The sequence below is a fragment of the Mauremys mutica genome, chromosome 11, assembly GCF_020497125.1.
Source record: "Mauremys mutica isolate MM-2020 ecotype Southern chromosome 11, ASM2049712v1, whole genome shotgun sequence".
In the NCBI taxonomy this organism is placed as follows: Eukaryota; Metazoa; Chordata; order Testudines; family Geoemydidae; genus Mauremys; species Mauremys mutica.
Window position 1 is genome coordinate 79,109,578 of NC_059082.1, and position 9,936 is coordinate 79,119,513.

Consider the following 9,936-nt stretch of genomic DNA (forward strand, 5'->3'; position numbering starts at 1 on the left):
GCAGGGCCTAGAGGGTGGGGGAAGTGTAGCAGGCATGAGAGCTCTCCCTCCCCTGCGGGGGTCAACCAGGCCTGGGGCACAATGGGCAGGGAAAGTGCAGTGGATCCTGCAAATGAGCTCTCCCCTCTAACAGCAGGGTGGGGGTGGAGTGTGCATGTGAGCTCTCCCCCTCCCCTAACAGCAGGGCCAGGGCACCAGGAAGGGGGAGCATCTGAGCTCCCCTCACAGCAGCTAGGGTGACCAGATGTCCCGATTTTATAGGGACAGTCCCGATTTTTGGGTCTTTTTCTTAGATAGGCTCCTATTACCCCCTACCCCCGTCCCGGTTTTTCACATTTGCTGTCTGGTCACCCTAACAGCAGCACTCGGGACCACTGGCAAAGCAGTGCAAGACACACTGTACAGAGAGCTGCCAGCTGCAATATGAAGAGGTGCAAGGAAACCCCTTCTCTCCAGGCCCCTCCACAACCCCAGCAACTATGGAGCGTCCAGGCTGACAGCGTCTCTTTCATGTAGGTTCGAGGGGACGTTAACTACTGCCAGGCTCCAGGCCCCTTAACAGAATGCTCAGCCAACAGCGCCTGCCCTCAGAGGCTCTCCAAGCACTTTACAAATACTAGTGAACTAACCCGCCCTGTGTGAGATGGAGAAACTGAGGCAGGAAAAGTAAGTTAAGGGACTTGCCCAGGGTTGTGCAGTGAGTCAGTGGCAGAGCTGGGAATGGAACCCTGGAGTCCTGAGCTATTTCCCCTAGTCCTTCCATCACCTCACAGTGTGCTACCATCCTCCCACCCCTACACACACAGAAAAATGTGCTGTCTGCCATGTCTATTGCTAGAGCTTTGGCACCTTTGGCCTCTTCTCCTCATTCCGGCTGAGATTCCCCAGAGATTGCATCAACAGAACGTCCTTCCTCCATGATGTTATATTAGCTTAATAGCTTTATTCCAGTCCATTTGAGAGGAGAGTGTACTATGATCTCTGATTAAGATCTCCTCATCAGTACTGTACATCTCTGCCTGACCTTGCCGGCCAGTCAGTCCCACCCCTTCCTGTCTGTATCACAGCGAGCTTGAGGGCTGAGGACACAAATGAAACCCGGGTTCATCCCACCATCTGCTAATCACAACACACACGCCCGATCTGAAAGCCTCACTGGCTCCTCTGGAGTCGCTTGCAGTCTCCGCTCCATTTATCAGCAGCTAAAGAGCTTTGGAACAGCAACTGCTGTCTAATTTGTCACAGCTCTTTTTCCTCCGCTGACCCATCTCTCTCCAATGACAGCTCACAAAAACCAGCAGGCCTCTGGGCACTGAGGAAGAAAAGACATTAAAGCCAATTAACTAACCAATGGCCAAGAGTTCCCCGTGCGGGGCAGCGCCACCCTGGTCTGTGAGGGAACACCAGTGACTGTTTCTCCCTTTGGGAAGCATTCAGCAACAACATTCAGGTCCAGCTCTGTATTGGGAGCCGTCAAAGTTCAGTGTAATACGCTGGCTGAGTGGTCGTGATCTTGTCTCCCTCTAGTGGCTGGTCTCAGTAGCAGTAACTACCTTCTACTAGCTCACGGTTTAAAAAGGTCTCCATCCGTTCAAGTGACCTGGTTTCGGGGACTGATGGTCCCTGTTAGCAATCAGGGTGTCGTGGCCTCTGTTACGTTTAGATCTGGCCAGCACTCAGCACTGACCGTGCATGTTCAAAGCACTATGCAAACAGGGACTGCTCCTCCCAGCAGCGGGGAGATAAATATTGTTACAACAGTGCTCCATAAACGAGATGTCTGTGTATATGTAGTTTATTAGCTAATAGATCAGGTGCTGAGAGACAGCGCTCGAGGACAAGGCGAAGAGACCAGATTTTGTAGGACCAATAGAACTTGTTGTGCACTTGTAAGCTACACCCACTCGGTTGGGTGCTCTGCCTGCCTTCTAGTGGTGGCTGAGCCATATATACAGGTCAATGAGCCTGCTGCGGCTTTGGGAGACGCAGTGCAGGCTCAGGCATTAAGGTCCAAGGTTCAATCCCCACGGCCATCAATCCATCCAGGGATGTTGTGTTTGGGGTGGCAGGAGGAGGCATCCTCTCAGCAGCTCTTAACCTGTACAATTAGCCCCATCTGACAACTGGGAAAAAACTAGTCCCCCAGTTGCCTAAAACACTCCCAGGGACCCTGTCTCCCATTGGCAGGACAGGTAGGAGCTGCCCGTAGCTAATCCAGTGAGAAATCTTTGCAAATCTTGCATGTAGCTGTTAACGAAAGGCCTCTCTGGTTGAGCCTTATTTCTCCATTACCGTCTTGGCATCAAGATGCTCGAGTGATTGGCACCTTATAAATGGTCAGATTTCTTTACTGATTCTTTGACCTCTTGTCTCGGAGAGGGCTCCAGACGTATCCCTAGGGGCAGAGGAGGGGGCCACCCCCATGCAAACATTGGAAAAAAAACATCCTGACGGGATGCAGAGACAGCACTCCTGGGTCCTAATAACATCTCTGCTAAAGAGACTCTACAAGACCGTGGGCAGGTGACCTCCTTTCCCTGTGCCTCAGTTTCCCATCTGTATCTCCTTCCCTGGGAGCTGGAGGGGTCTGTCTAATTATTATTTAAGTGCTCTTGGACCCTTAGATGGAAGGGATACAGAAGGACAAAGTGTTACTTTCTGTCCTCATTGGATGCTTGTCCCTTTGTACCTGCAGTCTGCATTGCAAATGGTCAGTGCTGACTGTTCTCACTGTCAAATGCAGTCCAGAGAGGGGAGGATACAGGGCTCTATACTGGAAGCAGCAAAAAGCAGATGTAACCACCTCCAGTGGCCCAAGCCATATCCTTAGGCAGGAGAGTAGTCCAACCAAAAATGCCAGCTCTGTTTGTCAGCCCTCCCTGCTTCCTGCCATACAAGCTGGATTCACCAAGCAGAAATACTGGGCAACAGAAATAGCACCACCTCTGCTTTGTTTGCATGACATTCAGGAACAACTGTAACAGTGGCCAGAAAAACTGCACATGGAAGCAATATGCTGAAAGAATGCCCTGGGGGAAAAAGACTTATTCCAGAGTCTACCAGCAGGTGGCAGCATGAGCCATTGCACTATGCCACAGTTTGCACTGTCCGGATTACTGTTGCAGGTGACTATTTTCTGAGGACCTGGGCTCCTTTGCATTTTAGAGCACTGGGGAAATGACAGGCTGTCACACACCTTGGCCTTCAGCTGCCCGAGCTTAGGTTACTGATGCTTTCAGAGTCGCTTCAGTTTTTACAATAGTACAGATTTTTTTTTATGGCATCTTTGCTACTTCACTCAGCCCAAAAGGCATTGCAATGCGGCCAGTCAACACCATGCAGTCCGGCGAACAATGGCAATGCAACCTGCCAATGCAGCGCATTGCAAGAAGTTTTTATGTGCTCAGTAATAATGCACAGGTTTGGACATTCGAACCTGACCTCGTGAGAGCTGGCCCGCTGGCAGGGAGCCGGGGGTAGCCCCTGCCCTCTGTGAATGGTGCAGTCAGAGCTGTAACTTGCCCCTGATACATCTCCCAGATACAGACTGCAGCAATCTCAGTCCAACATCCGATTGGAAGGACCTCACCTCTGCGGGTGCAGCACTTCCCCCATAGTGCCCTGCAGCGACCACTGGGCTGATACCCACTAAAATCACTGCAAGAGCAACAGCCTGCTTGGGAAGAGGACGCTACGGCTTTCAATTCCTCCTTCATCTCCTCCAGTCACAGGCATTTACCCAAAGGTAAGTTAGATGTGACTGTAAAGAAAGGGGAGCAGGGATCACCACCTTTTCCCAGGCTCAGTGCAACTGGGGGCTGCCCAATGCACCTTGGCCCTACCAGCATTGTGACTCTCCTGGCCAAAGGCCAGTCATTGCTGTGGGGTCTCAGCAGGTGCAATAGGGAGGTGACCACCATGGTGGGCCTTACGTCGGGGTCTGATCCAGGCCTTGCACTGTGGGGCAGGTGCAGTGGAGTTGGGAAGGAAGAGTGGTTGCGGCAATCGTGTGATCTGCATGTCTCGTGCATCTTTATTTTTCTTTTTAACCTGTCAGAGCAGCAGCCCAGAGCTGAGCTAGAAAGCAGGGGTGGAGGCTACAGGGCCCAATTCTCCATGGCCCTACAGCCTCTTTATGCTGCTCTGGTGCACAAAGGGGCCATACAGGCAACAGACCAGCCCACTGGGCAATACACCAGCATAAGGCCTTTCCCAGCTGGCATAGTTGCTATAAGCCCCTTGCATTCCCTGGTACAGGGCATGTGGCCAGAAAGCTGCTGTGCTCTGGCTATTCTCAGCCCCCGAGCTGCTCTGATTTGCAGCAGGGGTCAGCTAGACTCCCAGAGAGGAGAGGCCATAAAGCAACTTCTCCCTGCCTTCCGCCCTTGTTCCTGTGCTGCAGTTGTCTCAGCTGGAGTGGAGTAGGAGACCCCCGGTGTCCACGCAGGAAAGGCTGCTTCCCTTCTAGCATTCACACCCATGCACCTGCTGGTGTGAAAGGGTTAAAAGAAATTCATCTCTCCCCTCGCAGCTAATCCCACCACTTGATCTTAGCTGGATGCCGAGCTGATGGCTGCACCCCCACTCCACCTGGGGTTCACTGGCACAGTCTGCCTCCTCCACTCACCCAGAGCCTGCCGCAGAGCCACTGCTGTTCCCCTGGGCTCTTCATCTTCCCCCTCTCCTCAGGCACAGGGGGCTCTGAGGTCACTTACCAATTAGTGTGGCCTGCTCATTAAGGCTCATTATCCTCCACGGTGAACTTGGATGGGGATGCGCTTGCTTGGCTCTGGATCACACTCTTTCTTTCTTACTACATATGATTTGGTCACCCCCAGAGTCCAGCTCCTCCTCTGTGGAGTGGACTGAGCCCTCAGCCCAGGTCCAAAACAAACTTGGGGGTGTTCAGAATGTGGACCCAAATCTGAATTCTGCCATTTCTACTATAAATTCATGTGCTAGAGGCCAAGGTGGTATAATGGACTCAGGCTCTAGGTCTTTCATCCAGGGAGAGATCCTCTCTTAGGTCACAGGTGGTAAGGGCTCAGATACCACGGTGATGGGCACTTTGGGCAGATCTATCAATGTCAGCCTAATCTCAAGCGGCTATTTGCCCACACCACAAAAAGGCCCAGGTTTGGAGTAACAGAGGAGCCATGGATCAGGCTTGACTGGCATTAGCAGAGCTGTGAGGAGAATGCAGGACTGGAATAGCAGGAAGCCTGTGGGTTTGGGTTCACGGGCATTGGCAGAGCTCTGTGGGAAGGTGGGCGCTGCAGGTTGGAATTGAGGGGTATAGGCAGAGCGGGGGTGGGGCTGGGCTTGGGAGAGCTGTGTGCAGGGGGCTTGCAGTGTCTGGCTGCACCTGGCCTGGCTCCAGACATAACCCCTCACTTTCCTGGGTCCAAATAGCCACATTTTAAAATAAACTGAGAGTAATAATGCCATTAACCCCCAGGCCCCAACCGGGAGCACAGAGGCCATGCCAGTGGCCTCTTGGCTTTCATGATTGGACCCGTTTAAATGGCTCTCTGGAGCTTTTGCTGATGGCTGGGAAAAGATGTAGTTAATCAACTGAACTTTTCTAACAGAGAAAAACTTCCTAGCACTTTGGCCTCCAAAAGGACTCAGCACAAATCAAACATCCGCAGGTGACTTACCGGGAAGCCCAGAGCAGAGATGGAGTCGTCATGACAACAGACAGCTTCTCTCATCTCAGGTGATTAACACAGCAGCCCAGAAGGAAGGATTGGAAAAATAAAGGAAAGCAAGAATGAGCCTGATTGAGAATGAGGCAATAAGGACACACATAAATCAACTCAAAGGATTGGTAATTCAGCACAGATGGGGATAGAGCCATATATAAATAAACCAGCTGGAGCAACACCTGAACCATCTCTCTGAATGCTCCCACTTTCCTAAGGTTGTGGCATGAGAGGGGGGGGGGTATGGTTTCATCTAAATACAGGAACCAGACCCAAGCCCACTCCTCCCACAGAGCTTTGTCCATCTCTAACATAAACAACAAACATTCTGTCTGGAAATTCTGCCTCTGAGCTAACAAAACGCTTCTGAACTATGTTGGCGGTACAATGGTCTTTTGCACTCCCGAATTCCATGAAAAATCTTTATCAACCTGGGGGTAACACTGCCCCCCTGCCACTGAAACAAACCCAGGTTCTAACACCCCCCGCCCCGAACTACACTAAGGTTCTAACTCTGCCCCTCTGCCACTGGACTAACGCCACCCTGGCACTGAAAGTAACCAAGGTTCCAGGTTCAAACGATGCACTGACAGCCTAATAAGGAAACACAACTTATCTGAAATTGGGGAGTCCAAAAAAAATAATCATCTGATAGCACTGAACATTGACAGATCACATGAACGCTCCCAGTTCTCAGCTGGTGGGTGGTCACGTGGCAGGAAACCCTTTCACGAGTGCTGTACGGCAGCATTTCCAACCTCAAGGGGTCAAAATCTCGAGATTGTCTTTAAAATGAAGGGAGTAAAAAAATAATAATAGTGGGTTCTTTTCATTTGCCTTCTGAGAGAGAGTAGGGCTGACATCCTCAAAGGCACCGAAGAGATTTGAACAGCCGGTTCCCATTCAACTGCGTGACTGGGAAATAGGTGTCCTTTGGGGGCTTTGAAAATCTCATCCAAGATTTGGTGGCGTTATACACTCACTTTGCACCATTGTAAATGACAACAGAAAGCCCAGAGTCTTTTTTATTTATCAGCAACTGAGTGGTAGATTGTATAAAGGCTTAGGGCTCAATTCAGTTTGGGGCAGTGAGTTTTGAGCCCCAGGGACAGTAAGTCCACTAGCTGGGAAGTTACATCAGCGTCAGAGCCATCAACCCACCCCAGCTCCTGGCAGCCTGCGGGTCAACACTTCTATGCTGGGGACAGAGGATGCAAACAGGGCACCTGGGATACACTTCTCAGCTCCTTTGGCTCTCCTGGGGGAGCAGCGTTTCCATCACCACGAGGGAACAATTGTCAGCCCTTTGCTGTGTATACAGCTTGAAGTGGTGATGCTATTCCTCTGCACTGTGCCTTTACCCTTCTGAGGGGCGGGGTCTCACATGTGCGTTGGCCATTTTCTCAGTCTTTAATGGAAGGGTCAGGGGAATATGAATCTTTAACAAAACTGTCATCTCTTCTATCTTTTTGCTGGGTGTTTGAGTTAAACGGGCGATACAAAAACCAAACCGGAGCCAGGGTTAAAGAGGCTGAATAAAACCAATTTCCCCTCTCAGCGAATGTGGTTTCACTTCATTGGGATCTGTGATGTCATCAACATGCTAGTTCTCCAGTCATCCATAGAGTCTCCGGGGGTCAATGAGACCTGAATTTCTAATGCAAAAAAACAAGTAGTTCGATTAAAAAAAACGTCCAGGCCTCCTTTGTGTACATCAAAAAGGGACACAACCCCCTTATTTGTCCTTTAGTAGTCACCTTTATCAATAGATGAGATCATACTGGGAGGTGCACACAGCTGCCCGGATCCACCAACCTACACCTGTATTGTCTCCAGAATCCTGGAAAGCTTTGTTTCCTCGCTCTCTCTTTTTTCTCTCTTACTCTCTCCCTTTGTCCTCATGTAGCTGACTCCAGAAAGCTTTTGCCTGGAACAGATGTGTTCTCATTCATAACCAGCTCCCCCACCCCCATTCAGGTGCTTGATATGGAATCCTGTGTCTGAGACCTCGGAAGCAACCGTCATGGAACCCTTTATGATGTCATAAACACGGAATGGTGGTGTTAATGAGTGGGTCAGGTCAGATGGAAGGACAGGGATTATCACCCCAAAGAGGTTTCTGTTTACACAGGAATATTTTGGTCACCAACAAGGTTAGGAAAAGGAGGGGCAGAAAATGTTTCCAGGATGGTGGTAAAATATTCTGTCATTGACCCTTTAAGACTGTCCAGCCTTACACTGCAGAGTGCCAGGCGTCTGCTCCACACTGGAATGGCTTGTGCACTAGATTAACTTTCACCAGAGCTGGAGCAACTGGGGTGACAATACTGCAGTAATTTTACAGAAACACACCATTACAGATAAAACAAGTATCTATCTGTCTCTGCCCATCACCAGAGTATCTAGGCACCTCCTGTCTCAATCCAGTCCTCTGCCCCCTCTCCCCCACATCTTCCCTGAAACAATAAATGTGCTTAGTTACATAAGAAAGTCCTAGTAGAATTCAGAGGGCTTGAATTGCAGAGGCAGGACTAGTGGTTCGTGACCAGGCTCTGCCCACCTGCTAGGCCCCACCTACTTGGGACACGAACGTGTGACTCCAATCACAGTGGTTTGTGCAGCTGTTCAAAATATCTTCACATGAGCTCTGCTGGGAATGAAAGATGAAAACAAACGTGCTTTAAGCGCCGGTTGGAAACCACTAGCACTGCTGTCAAATTATTTTTTCCTTGGGGGGGGGGGATTTTGTGTTGTTTCACTTTATCATGGGGGAGGGAGTCAGGTCCTGCCCTTGAGGGGGGGGAGATCTCAGGGGGTGGGGGAGGTAGGCCCTGCCCCCAGGATGGGAGCCCCATGGATGCGGGGTGTTGCAGAGCAATGATGACGGAGGGATGGCAGGGCCGAAGTTGAGTGAATGGTGCTGTGACTCCCTGCGCCAGGCTGCAAAGCCACTCACACAAATTTGGCCTCCCCCCCCATGACCAAAGGGTGGCCAGGCCTAACCGGAGCAGTTCTGTGATCTGTGGTGCCAGATCACAACGCCCAGAAGGGGTTGCTGGGTCCAGCCCCGTGGGACAGAAGCCGCCGCTGCAGTTTGTTTTATTTTGTGTTACTTTCCATTTGCAAAAGACACAGAGCTCTAGGAACAACCCCTCTGCCCACTATCTGCCTGTGCTGGCTAGTCCTTTTCCTGAGTACGGGGCTGCACGGGAACTTTTTCTTGAAACAAGGGTTAATGCAACTCGAGCTAGAATCCTGCCTTCCCTTCCCCCACCTCCACTTCCCCGACTCTCACTGCTCTGACTGGCAGGTTGGTTCAGCCCCTTGGGCGTTGGCTGGCTACCTCTCTGGTTTTGGCACAAGTCTTCTAATCTGATCCCTGTTGTATTTGCACCAAAGAAACACCTGGCACAGAAAAACATGAATTAGCCACTCGGGGAGCAATTGGACACCTGGCCTTTTATTTGTTGGTCTAGTAGCTGATCAACTCTAAATCCACCACTGGCTGTCATGTGCCTCCCAATTTTTTTTTACACTACGGTGGAGTCACATCTTATGTGGGAGTTAGGTTCTAAAGTCACCATGTAAGAGGAAAATCGTGTATAGTGAAAATTACCATAAAGTACAGTATACATTAGAACTGAGTGAATGGCAGGAGGCTGAGCTGAGCCGCCGGCTGGGACCCCGGCGGGCAGCTGAGTGAACGGAACCCAGGCTGGCAGCAGGCTCAGCGGCGGCCGGGACCCGCAGCCTGCCATTAAAAAAATAAATAAAAATCAGCTCGTGTGCCACCTTTGGCATGCGTGCCGTAGGCTGAAGACCCCTGTTCTAGTGTATACTGTGTGTACTGTACCTTTCACTATACGTGATTTTCCTCTTATGCGCTGACCTTAGAACCTAACCCCCGCGTAAGATGTGACTCCACTGAATTCATTTTTGAAAAGTTATAATAAGCGATGTTCCGGCACAAGGTGGATGTTTCGCCTAGGGTGCAAAATATCCTTGCACCGGCCCTGGATACTGTGTCAGCTGATCCCCACAGTCTCCAACCTACCTGAGCAGCACAACAGACATGGCCCTGCCCACTAGCTCCTCTCCACTCCCTAGCCCACCCCCCACTTCCCACCCCCCCTTAAGGCTTAGCCCTCTTACTTTTAAAAATGATTGCTTCCCCCTCTCCCCCCCCCTCAGGCTTTTCTGGCAGCCCTGTTGCCAGGTATCCAGTTTTAGC

The 9,936-nt window shown here is 50.8% G+C and overlaps 1 long non-coding RNA gene across 2 annotated transcripts; it reads right to left on the reverse strand.

Annotated features, from left to right (window-relative positions):
• Nucleotides 1–870: 870 nt before the first annotated feature.
• On the reverse strand, nt 871–9,788 carry LOC123344170. Of its 2 annotated transcripts, none has more exons than XR_006572475.1 (3): nt 8,266–9,788; nt 5,661–7,632; nt 871–1,312 (listed from the first exon to the last, which is right to left on the reverse strand). It is a non-coding gene; the product is annotated as an uncharacterized LOC123344170 (long non-coding RNA). The 2 variants fall into 2 exon arrangements; XR_006572474.1 differs by having other exon boundaries at nt 5,661–7,360; nt 7,463–9,784.
• Nucleotides 9,789–9,936: the final 148 nt, after the last annotated feature.